This window comes from Drosophila melanogaster, chromosome 3L, assembly GCF_000001215.4.
Source record: "Drosophila melanogaster chromosome 3L".
In the NCBI taxonomy this organism is placed as follows: Eukaryota; Metazoa; Arthropoda; class Insecta; order Diptera; family Drosophilidae; genus Drosophila; species Drosophila melanogaster.
The window spans coordinates 21,771,322-21,784,808 of record NT_037436.4 but is presented as its reverse complement, the minus strand read 5'-3'; the positions used below and the strand labels follow the sequence as shown (position 1 = coordinate 21,784,808).

General features: G+C 40.8%; 1 long non-coding RNA gene across 1 annotated transcript; it reads left to right on the top strand.

Moving 5' to 3' along the window:
* The first annotated feature begins 7,648 nt into the window (after positions 1–7,648).
* Positions 7,649–8,109, top strand: lncRNA:CR45958 (long non-coding RNA:CR45958). Its single transcript, NR_133298.1, has one exon. It is a non-coding gene; the product is annotated as a long non-coding RNA:CR45958 (long non-coding RNA).
* The last annotated feature ends 5,378 nt before the right edge of the window (positions 8,110–13,487 follow it).

Sequence of the window (13,487 nt, the reverse complement as noted above, 5' to 3'; positions counted from 1 at the left end):
AAGTCTTGCGTGTGGCTTAAAAGGATAAAAATAGCCAATTTTTCATGTGCGGCTTTCTTTGGTAATAAATGGGGGATCCTAAATTTGCCTTTTAGTGGAGTCTAAGTGGAAATGTAAATGGAGTGGCTAAGGGATTTTAATCTAATGTAGCTTTGTGTTAAACAAGAAAAATTAAAAAGAGCCTTATAATTTGTATTACTAATGAAAACATACAATTAATTGATACAATTGATGGAACTGATGTCTTTATAATATTGGGTACGATTAAATAGGTTTGTTTATATAGGATCTTAAGTTACATGTGTTCAACATCTTTCCGCAACTTGTAATCTCTTACTGTATAGCTCTAAAATTAACTAACTTAAGGGATACACAGTGACTTTGAATTATATTTATGAGCTCGTATTAAATTTCTTCTCAATTAAGTTAATAAAACACTGAGTGTGCAGTGTTTCCCCTCCCATTGACTCCAGTTCTCATCCCAGAAGTTGGTCCCCTGGCCAGGCACTCCCCCATCGACCGACGGTAGCTGGTAGTTGAGTATTTGACAATGGGCTCGCCGATCATTACCCATTCGGCCTGCATTCCCATCTCTGATCCATTAGCATAAACGTAGCATAAATGAAGACATTTTTCGGTCAGCAGCAACCGAAGAAGAACAGCATCGACAGGCATCATCGGCATCATGATCACCGGCATGACCAATAATGGGAATCAGAGCACCAGAGGCTGGCTATAAAAAAATGTTCCCAGCTTTTTATTATCACCGGGCGATCTTGTCTTTGCATTGTAATAGAGTCAGATGCAATTTTTTGTTTGCATTCGACTTGCATTGGATTAAATTAAAATTCAATGACAGCCTCTGCAGTAGGAGTAGGAGTGGGTGGACTGGGCTGCTAAGGGGCTGGTGGTGGCAGCAGGATGGGACAGAGGCTTGTGGCAGAGCACCTACATCTTGGATTTGTCGTGCAAATCAAAATGAAATCACGGACAAAAGAACATGCCAGTCGGACTGAGTCCAAGAGCTGCAGTCGCTGGGCCAGTGGAAGCACATTTCGGGACAGTTCGTGACTTAAATGAACCGCAGAAAATCATTCGGCGAACAAAAACTCAGTGCAAATACAGAAGCTCCCAGATCTGGGCTCCATAGAGCGTGAGAAGGGGGGGCAGGCGCCATGACCACGGCTAAAACAAGATCAGTTATGGTAAGTTCGTTCTCATCGCCGCCGACAGGCCGGGGCCACTTGTCATATGCCCGGATTGCCGGCATCGGATGACAAATCCTCCAAAGAGCCAAATCCAAACCGATTCAAGCCGAAGCCAATTCAAAGGCAAAAGGCTTCCTGAAAGAGGAGCACTCACACTGCGAGTAATCAAGCGAAAATTGACTATTTTTTGGATAAGCTAAGGGTATAAAACGAAATGAAGTGGATGCCTATTAGTAATTTCAACTCAATAACATAAATAATATAAAATTAGATAGTGTGATAGTTAAGTGACATAGATACAAGTGTATCATGGATAAAATATATGACAATTTTTTGGCAAAACCAATACCTAATATATATTTAGGATCGGCGTATTGTTAACTAGGAAACGAAATAGATTAAATTTGTAATTTTTTATTATTCAAATAGAGTTGCATTTTGTATTGCAGTGTGCTGTTCCTCACACATGGCGGCAAAAATTAAAAGCTTTGCGAGGCCAACAAGGGAAAAGCCCGGCGAAAAATTATAAATTTAGGTGGAATGTCAACGTTATCGTCGAGCTCATATCTGTTGGGGGACATCACTGGAGGCAGCGCCTGTCCCAGCCGACCAGAGATGGCCTTTTGCATGGACGGAGCTGACGATCAATGGCCAACCATTTGGTAGGTGTTTCATGGTTAGCCAACAAGTCACCCGACTACCGATTCCCAAACCAAACCAAGCCACGCCAAACCAAACCAAGCCGACCAGCAACAAATGCCGTTTGCTGCATTTGCAGTTGCACATTGCTGGCTTCGACTTGCAAGTGGCTGTTGGCGTTGCCGCCGCTCGGGAGGCAAATTAAACTGTCGAAACTATTTCATGTCCAATGCGCGATTTGGCAAACAATTTGTGACATTTGAATGGCCGTTCAATGACAATTGTGGCTGCCTTTTAGCCAAGTCCTCCGTTCATTCGCTCTTCCTGCGCTCTGTTTTTGATTCCCTTGTTCTCTGCGTCGGCATCGCTCACAAGATTCTATTTAGGATTGGATTGGGATTGGGTTGTGTCGCCGATCTCGGCTCGGTGGGAAATGAAATCAGTGCCTTAAAATTACTAGTATCTGCTGGGTGTAATGTGTGAGAAATCTTTCAGATACCGTTGGGCATCAAATTATTGCGGATTGGGGTTCTCGATTGCTTATTACGAATCAAGTATGGCAACGCTCATTGGTTCTTAGATTTTTTGATTTAAATTCCTTAAATAAAAAGATAATTCAATTAAAGGAAAGCTTTTTGATGGTACTGTAACTGTTTGACTTCCCTTATTGTCAGTTTTTCTTTATGTGTGCAAATAGGAAGTTCAAATGAATATAATTTTATTCTCATTTCGTTTCACCAACAAAGCATTCAAAAAAGTGGTATTCCACCCATTCCCCCCCCCCCCCCCGAACTGTATCAAGATTCGAAAATCTAGGGGGCTTGAAAAGCGAAAGATTTACGCGGCTACCGGAGCGAACGATGTAAACTTGCCGCTAATGCCCCTGTCCAAGTTGCGGGCTAAAGTGCGTGCATCGCACAATGTGCAACATGGATTTTGCATTTGGCAATGCACTGGTTGAGCGCCCAGGTATCCCCCAAACGAAGAACGGCCGTTTAAATGAGCGCAAATTAAATACGGGTCGGCGAAATGTTGCACGAACAAAATTAGCGCAGACAAAAAGCTGCAGGATAGAGTGGTGAGTCCGCACATCTCTCCGTGCTCAGTGGCAAGCAAATTATGCCGGCTTCGAAGTGACACGCCACATAGACCTAAAGAAGAGAGTCTCACTTGCTTACTTTGGCTGGAATCTTCGCGGCGAACGTGGCGGCCAATAAAAACGCGCATTAGAAAGGTAACAATTGCCTGGTCAAGATTAAAAAACCAGAACGTGAGACATTTTCACTCCATTTGGCGCCCAACGGGGGGCTGAGTGCAGCGCGATTTGGCAGTGGCATGTGGGAGCCCGCGTTTTGGCCAACCTCAAAATTTTCGCTTTAACTGTGTTGGATCCGGTAAGTGTTTATTGCCAGTTGCACAGTTTTCCCATTATTTAACGATAGCATTTGTAATAGCCGTCCAAATTGAACGATTCGGTGGTAGTGCCCATACAACTATGAATGATGAGAAAAGGTTCTGGAAATTTTATTCTATTATTTAATTAAATTTTTTCAGTTATAACACCTTTCATATATGTTAAGCCAAATAAATGTACGCCTCACTCATTGTTAACAGAGAAGTCTACAAAATAATGTTTTCTAATAAATGCTTTCAAAATGCTTCAATTATCAATTTACTACAACCAACCCAGGAAATCTACAATCGCTTATTAAACTTTAATTTGGTCATAATAAGTTTCCATGCAGATCTCAACCAGTTGGAGAGACTACTACTTGCTTATACGTGTATTATTTCAGCTTTAAGCTGACATTAAATGTCAATAAGCTAGGCCATTTATGAGAAATGTAACAGTCGCATTTGTGCTCCATATTAAGGATCGTTATTATTCATTTCAGCGAGGCCAAAAGCGGCAGACAATTGGCCCTGATTACGGTCCGCCGATAGACTAAACTGTCAATCGATGGATGGGCCTTGGAAAAAGGCCTAGTCGCGTTCCAAATTAGTGTAACAACGGGTTCATTAGTATTGGCCTGGCTAAATGTTAAAGTGGATGCGCGGGGCCCCGGAGATCTTCTTGGCAACAAAGTTAATGTACTTTTCAAATGTGTTGTTGCTTTGTTCGGGCGGTTTGTCTGTTGGTTGAATGGTTTTTAATTAAGGCTTTCGCAACAAACTTGCCATTAGCCAGATTTTACAACTTGCGATTCTTTTTCGCAACGCCCGCATTACATCTAACCGACGGAAAGAGATGCAAGTAGAGCGAGACAGATACAGTCGCATTTGTTGCCGGAATTTTTAGTAGTAGTAAAAATGGTTAAATAGTCTGCGGCTGCAGAGGATGGGCCCACTTCAAAAAAAAAAGTAGACATACGCAGAAACTAAATTGAAATGCTGCTCAAATCCTGACTCGACCGTCATGTAAACCTGCAAATCTCAAATAAGTTGCATACCAACGAATTACTTTAAACATGCAACCTAAACTTTAAGTCAACGCTTATTTTCCCAATCAAAGCATATAATAACTTCTAATATTGCAACAAAATATTGCAACAGTTGTATACATTAAATAAACTATCACATGCAATCTGTTTAGCCTATAAGTTTTTGTAATGATTAAGAAACCAAATGATCGCCCTACGCAAATTATTCCACTCTCAAATATGAATTTTACTAAAAATTTGGAATATCATTTTGACCTAAAAATAATAACATCCCGTGCCTAAAGGGTATTTCCAGGGTATTAAAACTCAAAAGTGAAACCACTTTGCAATCATTACCACCAGCTCTGCCTGCCTCTTTCTACTACTAACTACCCAGTGGCCCCACATCCTCCCTCGCCCTCCTAGTTGGCTAAACTTATTTCCCCGGATTTCGGCTCGTTTCGGGTCTCCAATTGCTAATCATCCTCCGTTGGCCAGCTGATGAAGTGCCATTTTGGCATACATTGTTGATGGAACTCCATATCTGATCTGTAGGTGAACCGCTGCCGAAGCTTCTGCAACTGAACCTGGTAGGAGGAGCTGAGAGCTTTTCGGATTCCAAGTGCCAATATGTGGCAACTGGTTTACCATCCGACCCTCCAAATGGCAGTATCAGTATCCGTATCCATGGATTCGCTGACGTCGTCAGTTTGGCCGGCTTATTAGCAAACTATGATTTATGCTTGGCTCCCAAGTAATGACCAAACGTTTCTTTTGGGGTAGCAGAATGGTGGAGCCTAACTCAAATTATTTAAGATCACTAATTAGCCATTCGGGAATGTGGGAACAGATTGTGATTGCGAATCCGTAACCTAGGTGATAATAGTAGTTTTATACAGTTGCTTAACGAATACAATAGGGTCAATTGCTCGAGCTACTATGCATACTTTACATAAATACGTATATATTATTTTAAATTAGATCCGCATATTTAGTAATCTCACTAGACTAGGAGTGTTAAAGTTTTCTTGCTTATATTCTGAATTCATCTGATCGTCGCAAGCATAACAGTGAGCCAAGTTCTGGCACAAATATCTGAAATCACAATACCTCAAATTGAACCTCAGTGGGCATTGGCGGCGTCGGCGGCTTCAGAGGTTGACTTTGGTTGAAATCGTGTTTAGAGGCCCAGAGTTCCGCATTGAATGGCGGCAAGGATCGCTCGGCCTCCGGACAGCCGAACTATGCTGGTATGGAATGGTGGATTGGGATGCGAACTGCTGGCTAGGCACATGTGCAGAAACATTTTAATGAATTAAAACGCCCAAGATGGCGGGATACAGCCATAAATATTTGTGTGTTATTAAAAGTGATTGCAGCAATACCAAATGGAATATATTATTTATCTACCTAATATAATTAAAGATGTTATTCAATAATTACCAACTGGTGTGCCATTTAGAACTCGAGAATATGTTTACTTTTCAACATTCACTTAGTTTCCCACAGTTTCTTCCCTTTCTGGTCGCCATCAATTGACTCTTTGCTAATAAGCCAATCTGTAGAGCAATCAAATGTCAATACATTGAGCATAAAGTTCGCCGATCCGAAGATGGAACAATATAAGGCCATTTATTATTCCAAATAGCACAACTTTGGTTGAACTAATCCGACGGATTTTCCCCGACTTCTCACAGCGACAATCGGCGATTGGTCGGATAAAATATTCGGTGCCATTCGCTGTCCAATGTCCGTCGACATGGACAAAGCCACGTCGTAAACTGCCTTGACTTGCAATCCTCAGCTACACACGTCGAATGCGTGAGCTAGAGGTGGCATAGTGATAAAAATAAAAACACCTTTTAAATACTTTAAATAACCTACAATAGTACACATACATAAGTGCAATAATATGGGTATCGGAAATATAGTTTCGCTTAAATAGCAAGACCTACTCGACAACACCACTAACAAATTTCGATCCTTTAAATATGTAAATTTAAACTACACAAGTTCAAGTCATTAAAGTTAATACACGTTGTGCATGTAAATTTACAAGGCAGATTCTCAGAACTTCTAAGACCTGAGGCTGAGTCTTATATGTCCAGAGCCATTTTAGACGTTAGGCAGACGTTAAGTTTCTTAGTAAAAAATATAAAATATAAATCCAGCTATTAAAGACTTTAGTTCATTGTTTGTATTATTCAACGCTCCAAGAACGTACACCATTTTCTCACGCACCCATCTCTTCCATTTGGCTAAAAACGTTCCAGGAAGGAATACAAAAAGTTGGAAGGGGGCTTAACTCCTTTGCATAGCCTCTTCATAGTGCGAAGAGCAATGCAAGGGATTCGAAAAATTCCCAGGCGTTTGCCGCAGCACCGCCGCACATCGCGAGATGGCCATCTAATAAATTCAGCTAATTAATGGCGAGTATGAGAGCATGAGATTGAGCCACAGGCAACCATGTGGTGTGGAATGGTGTGGAGCAGTGCGGCGAGGTGCACAGCAGTGCGAACCGCACATTAGCAAAAATCTACATGATATTGAGATGCCACAAGGTGCCCGAAGATGAGCCCCAGAATCCTCCGGCGGCCGGTTTGCACACCTGAATCTGAATCTGAATCTGAATGCCGGCCTCATTATGGCCAGAAGCTGAGCTGGGCTGGGCTGTGTAGCCTGCTGTCGGCAATGGCCTTAGATACAGATTTCTTATCATTAATTAATCCCAAGCATGTTAGCTACCGTGTTCGGAGATATAAGGCGCTTCTGGCCACGGATCACGATCCGCAGATCCAGCATCTTTCAACTGGCCGCCGGGGGCGGCATCCATCGATTCCCCGGCTGCGGCACACGCCTTATCGCCGGCACGCAATCGTTGTGGTTTGTGTGGCATGCCACCCGCCACCAGCTGCCCGCCTTGGCCTCCGTGCACCAGTGGTAGGTGTTGGGCCAGCCGGAGCAGGCAAGATTGCACATCAGGAGCAACTTTATTTGCCTAGACTGAGCAGTGTTTAAGTTCTTGTCGATAAGAATACGATCGCTGACTCGTCCAACATCTCTTGCCTTTTGTGGATCCATCAAGTTTTAAAATACGGTGGCCAAAAAGGTAAAATCGCCCTAATCTTCTGTTTGCCGCTTCAAGCTCACGTACGGAAAATGGAAAACAGAAGATAGATTGATTGGAGATAAATAAATAATTTTACCAGCTATTAATGTAGCCAATATCTTGTAAGGCTTCTATAACCATATGCAAGTAGTACCGTCAAAGTTGGATAGCTGTGACACAGGGGCTTTTCATTCAATTTCCCGATCCGAACCGCCGCCACATTACCGCTTTGCCAAAAACGATTCCCCCGGGCCGAGCTGCAAACTCTCCCCACTCATCGAATCTCGGCCCATCTCATCTCGCCTGGCGTTGTCAACAATGTAATTTATCAGGCAAGCGACATAATTACCTGCCACTTATGGCAATAAAAAAAACCAACGCAACGGAGCGAGACAGCAAAGAAACCTGGCCCGAACCGAAACGAGCCTGGCTGAAAGGCCCGCTGCTTGCATTCAAATGCAGTCCGCCGCTGGGGGGACGAGCGGAAGCTGAGGCTGCAACTGAAGCTGAAGGATTTATGTTCTTACAAAACGCTCCGAGGCGCTTAACAAGTGAGGCAACCAACCGGCGACCAGGGCCATAGATTGATCGTCTTTGCGGATGTACACTCGGAAAAGTCAATAACATCGATAAAATAATTCAGTAATTTAAATTGAATAAAATATATATTAAATTCAAGTAAAACTGAAATCTAACGGTGGAACCCCACCCAAATTTCTCTCTTAAGAATTGTAACTCTAAACGTTCTTCTTATGTTTAATGGGTAATAAATCAAATCGAATTAAATTAAAATTTTTCGCCACATGTTAACTGAACCGATCAGAGGAGAAGGAGCCTATGGCAACGGGGCGTGTGGGCAACGAAATTCCCGCCATTTGGTAGCCGCCGTTTAGCGCCTGCCTGCGCAACAGATTCCCACAGCCGGCGGCACGCCCGCTTTGATCTCTTTTTCCCTTTTCCCGACTGGTAGCTCCAAGGTAGATTCGTGCCTTCGAGTCCAAGAGCGTTGACAAGTCACATGAGCATTGTGATCCGGCGTGGACTTAACATATTGGCCAACACTGCGGCTAAGTTAGCCCGTGTGCTGTCCGTCGGGGTTGCACCTGCGGGGGGTGGTGGCATCCCGTCTCGCGTAAATTAGTTGACAAATGGTGGAGCCTATGCAAAGGGAAAGCGTGAGTGCCTTGATTGTAATGGATTTCATTTTATGACCCATCTGCACCCAATGGATTACATATTGTACAATATCGGGTGTGAAAACACATTTCTCTTAAGTTTTTAATGCATAGTCCACCAAAAACCACTCCTAACGGGATTAAAAACAAGGGTACATAGTTGCAATATTAACTTTTGTGATTTTAAATTTAAGCTCGCTTCATCGAATGTGTGCCGATTAAGTAAACTTTATACTGTGCAAGTTATTATTGACATACCTGGAAATGCTGCTCAATATTTTTATAATACCATCCTTTTGGTCTGAAAATATGTTTATTGAATTAATGACACGTAGTTCGACAACGCGCGATTCGATCGGCATCCACTGTTCAAGCAGAATTTCCCCACCGATTCCTTATGGCTTTCAGCCAAATCTAACTCATTCCTCGCCATATATGTGATCCTCCACGATCCTCCGATTCTCAGTACACCCCATCCCCCCGTCCCCCCGTCCCCCCCACAACCCAGAAAACCGTCATAACATAACCGTACAGCAAGCCGCAACACGACGGAACAATAGCAGAGGGACTTCTGTTGACCCCGCCAGGTGAACCCACCTGTTTGCGAGCCTTATCAATTGCCGTTAGGTGGGACGGGCCAAATGGAGTCGACTCAGTTCGTAAAGCGCAGGAATCGCCAGACAAATTCATATTTTATTGCCGCAACCATGGCCGGGCCAAAGGCATTAACAAACAATGCCACGGCAACAACGGCCAACAAGAAGATCAATGCAAAAGCAAATATTTTCACTCCGCGGCTGCCTAATCTGAATCCGAGCGCAACAGCTCCTGGTCGCCTGGCCATTGTTTTTGCCGCTGGTGCCGCTCCGTTGGATCAGATGCCTCCTGCTCCTCCTGCTGCCCCTGCTCCTGTTACTTCCCCTTGGCAAAACTGCATTTCGGACATAATTTTCATATGTCGCTCTGGCAGTTATAATCACGTTCACAGCTCGTTAGCCGAATACGAATACAAATAAAATTACCAAAACAAAAAAAAAAACCCGAATTTGAGCCACAACCCACCTGCAGCTCCTCCACACTGTCTATATGGCCATAATTGTCGGGAACCAGCATGTCGCACATGAGGATGGCTGGCTGGATGGTTGGATAGCTGGCCATATCCATATTGACCATTAGGCGGGCCGAGAGTGCGTTTTGCATTTTGTGCATCTTCATCGATTTCACCATTTGGCGCGCGATGCATAATTGGCCAGGCCAGGAGCGACCAAGACGGGCCCAAGCCCCCACAGGTGCACATAGAATTATATTGCCAAAACAATGTAGTGCATTTAATTAGCAGGCTGTATGTTTATTTAAAATAAAAACTAATGCTTTTTTAAAATTGTATACAGAACATGTATCATGTATAAATTAATTGAAGATAAGATCGAGAAAACTCTTTCAGTAAAATGAAAAAAACTTTCAATCAAGAGTAATTTCTGTTGGTAGTTAAAAAATTATCAAAGTCTTTTTAATATAAGAAATACGTATAAGGAATTTCTCTCCGTGTACGGTAGCATAGCAGTGTCAAAGCAAAGGCACGATTTTCGCCGCTGATGATTACCGATATAGTAGCCGATGGAAAATACGTTGAGTGCGTGGAAAACTCCAGCTATTGCATCCACCACAAAATCAAGTGGCTAAAAAAATTCACACTATTCAGCAGTTTGAAAATGGTGTATAAAAGAATCTTTGAAATTCCTAAGGTATTTTAGAAAACGATCGAAATTAATTTTTCAAAGTTATAGGTAAGTAAAATAGCTTCGCAATTGCGAAGCCAAATCTTCAGTTTCTAATCAAACTATTCTCTCAGCGTGAATCATTTCCGACAACCTTTTTGTTTTGCAACTCAGATCATTTAGCTGTCATAGGAAAAATAGAAATAAAAGACTAAATATGTACACCAATTTTATGACAATAAATAAATTCGGGCTTAATTGGATAATCATGGGACGAGTATATCATATATGTAGCTGGCATATACGACGACTATAATAAACACATAGCTGCCAAAGGGGTATTTGGAATATTATTTTAAATAATACAAAATGAACAAAATGAAGTTTACTAAATTACTTATAAAATATCAAACTTTAAATAAAGCGCCAAACCCAATATCGCACGCTTTTATCTTTACTACCTGATCTGGTAGCTCTCTTGGAATATTCTTTTTCCAATACGGCAATGTTGTCAAGTCGTTGTATTTGAATTCTGGCGCCATCAATCTCCTTCGTCTGCCTGGACCATGCCCGGCTTTCATAGCCTTTGAACTGTGTCCGCGTCCGAGAAGGAAACGTCCATAATGCAGTAACGACTATATTAAATGGTATATTTGGGCATCACAAAGGTGCTGATGGCCTTAACGGGCGTACGTTCAAACTTCATGCGCTTCCGTCAGTAGTCCATGATGATGCTGTCCTTGAGATCCGCCTCTATGAGCGCGCAGTTCATGGCCTTTGTCTCGCCCAGTTTGATGATGGATAAGTCAGTGGGCAAGCGATCCATAAAGGAATCAGACAACGGTTCGATGATCAGCACAGGCCTGCGAATGGACGCTAATTTCGTATCTTAGTTTTTCTATATAACAATTTACAGCTAGGTAAATATTGTATTAATGAACAGTTAGCTCCACACGCTGGTAGCTAACAATACTATTTAGATACCTTTTATTTGCATTTATTTCTTTAGCATCAGATAAAGTCCTTTGGCCAGCTTCTTTAGATTTTGTGGCCGCAAACTATTTTTATTGTACTCCACATCTTCAACCATTCTTTAGCTTTTGTATTACTATATATCCATCTATGTATATCGATCTGATATAATAGAACAGTTGGAGTGTGATCCATAGAAGGAAGAAGATTTGTTAAGGCTCTTAAAATTTTATATTTATTAAATTTCTTATATTTAAAATCAGTTTAATGATCTGCAATGATGGTGGCAATGCTTAGCTAAGCATAAATGTTCGGATTTGTACGCGGAATAGGAGGCTAAATAATTTATTTACTTATTTATGCAAACTAAAAAACTGAGATCTAGTAGCGTTACCAGCTGCCAATGATTAATATGTAATTCTAATTACAAGGTACGATCAAAGACACTAGAATAATTATAATTCTAGAATTCTAGTGTCTTTGGTACCATAAAGATCGGAAATACCTTGAATCGCGCCTGTCAGAATTTACGGTTTTGTTTTCCTTTTTCCCATTCTCTTTGCATTTGCAATGGAATTTTTTGCAATTTTTTTTAAATGCGTTTCTTTTTGTTGCGGTATTCGTTGATGGTTATTAGAATTTGTAATGATAATTTTGTGATAAAGCTTATAATTTAATTTAAATTAAAAATTTAAATTGTTTTCATTTTTATATGAATACCATGGAAAACGCTATGCACTGCAAAAACATTTCTTATTTAATGATACTTTTAATATAATATCGAAATAAGTATACATATTTAAACAAATTGTGTTTTTCTAACATTTTTTTAAAGCTAGTCAAAATAGGGCGATTTTTTCTTGGTCAATAGAATAGACGCACGTTGGCCTTTTAATTTTTATAGTAAAAGTGTTTGAATTTCAACCTGAATTATTAGTTGGCGTTACTATTTGATTTATTTGCAATAAAAAAAAATAAATTCAGTAATAACTTCATAAATCCGGTCCTTCATAGAATGTTACAAGGAATCTATGTAGCTCAAGGAAATCTCGCTCCAAGCACGTTTAATAGCTGCAGTTAACGCTTCCTTGTCTTCGTATTGCTTTCCTCCTTCGTATACTTTCCGTGTTAGCCAGCCCCAAGCATTTTCAATTACGTTAAGAGAATATCGAGAATATCGAGAATATCGAAATAAAAGACTTTACTACTCGACAATTATGAATAGGAGCATTGTCTTGCTGATCTTGAAGATCTTTTAATTTTGGAAATACGGACTCCAACATTGTTTTGAAGCGATCGCCGTTAATCTTTTGATCGATAAAAATCAAGTAAATTGTTCCATAAAATGTGATAGCACCCCACATTATTATTCACCCTTCTTGGCTATGGTGGCGAATTAAATATAGCTAATCTTTCCGCAAATCGTGCTAATAATATTGAAATCCATAAGGGCCATCTAAATTAAAACGTTTTTCATCAGCAAAGACAACTGAACGCCAATCATTTAGACGAGTGTCAGATTGGACATTCCACTTCATTCCTCGTATTCCTTCGCGAATTGAAGCCGTTTTTCTTTGCGTTTTTCATTCAAGGTGGATTTTTTTTTTTTTTTTGATTTTTAGACGCTTTAGGTGTTCTGAATTAGTGATTGTATGCTGAACAGTTAATAAGCTTGCTTTTACTCCGGAAAATTCCTTGATCTTAGCAGCAGACTTAGTAGAATTCGAAGCATTTCTAACAACTTGGCGTTCTGCTTGTTTTGATAGTGCTTTTTTTTCCTTTGAAGTTATTCCCATATGCCTTTAGATCCTTCAAATATCTGTCAACAGTTCTGGAGCTGCGATTTATCTGTTTGGCAATGTTCCGATTGGACGACCTTTGCGAGTGTAGAAAGTCTACTTTTTGTCGTTCCAAAAAGCTCATAACAGCAGCTTTACCCATTTTTTCTTCAAATATAGCTAGGAAACCCTTTATTTGTTTATTTTTTATATTTTTTCAATACAAAAGCTTACACTTTCCTACCCAATATGAATAAATTAAAGCTGCGTCTAATTCAATGGCCAACCGAAAACACGTGTGATTGCCAAAGAAATTTGTAGAATCTTCGAATGTATCGTTTTTTTTTTCGCAAATCAAAAATGGTGTTCACATTGCGCAACTGGAGTTATTCCGTTTTGCCTGCTGTTACTTATTTACAAAAACAAAATAAACAAACAAATTTAAATAAAAAAAAACAACGAGGTATT